This window comes from Canis lupus, chromosome 14, assembly GCF_048164855.1.
Source record: "Canis lupus baileyi chromosome 14, mCanLup2.hap1, whole genome shotgun sequence".
NCBI classification, from domain to species: Eukaryota; Metazoa; Chordata; class Mammalia; order Carnivora; family Canidae; genus Canis; species Canis lupus.
In genome coordinates this window covers 49,350,598-49,351,413 of record NC_132851.1, presented here as the reverse complement: position 1 = coordinate 49,351,413, position 816 = coordinate 49,350,598, and positions in this window count along the sequence as shown.

Below are 816 nucleotides of genomic sequence, written 5' to 3'. Positions count from 1 at the left end.
CTTCCACCCCTCCTTGCCTGTGCCATTATGATTCCTCCCCACGGAGGACAAGGGGGCTGTGTCCAAACTGGGACCAAATGCAATCAACAGGGACTTTAATAACGCCCCACGCCCACAGTACCCTAAACCCCAGTATCATGTTCAGCAGGTCAGAGGACCAAACATCAAGCCCTTATTAGGATGGGATATTTTTGATCCCTGTGGAGACTTCGCCTCTGCCAGTCGAATCCCTTGACATCCATCATACAGAACTGGATAATGGGCAAAGAAAAAAAAAAAGATCACAGTTTGGAGGTTATGGGAAAAAAAGTCAGAGAGACAAATCAAAGTAATGTGATAAATACCGAGCGAGAGACATAGAGCTGAATGAGATGGAGAAGCATTTTGTGGGAAGGGGGGCGGGCAGTGTTAGTGAATGGGAACGGCAGAGTAACACGGGGTCCAAGAGAACTGGGGCGACAAACAGGAGGTAGGAAACATGTCTCTGGGTTATAAGTTGGATCCTCACAGCCGTTTTTTAAAAAAGAGATACATCTTGGAGGCTGGATTCCTTCTTGATTACTTTTGGCTGTTTGATCTATCAGTCTTTGAACATACGTCTCTCTAGAAACGGAGCCATGTGAGTCAAGGAGGCAGATGGTTACACACTGGAGTTTAGGTAAATACAGGAACTTCTGGGTTGTCTTCAGATTAAGCTCTGACCACTGAGGTTTAGGAAGGGTGATAATCGCTGGAATTTCCCCTACAGCACTCTCTCATCAGACAGATATTTTTTTTTCCCCCAAAGGGGAGTCATTTTAGCACAATTGGATAAAG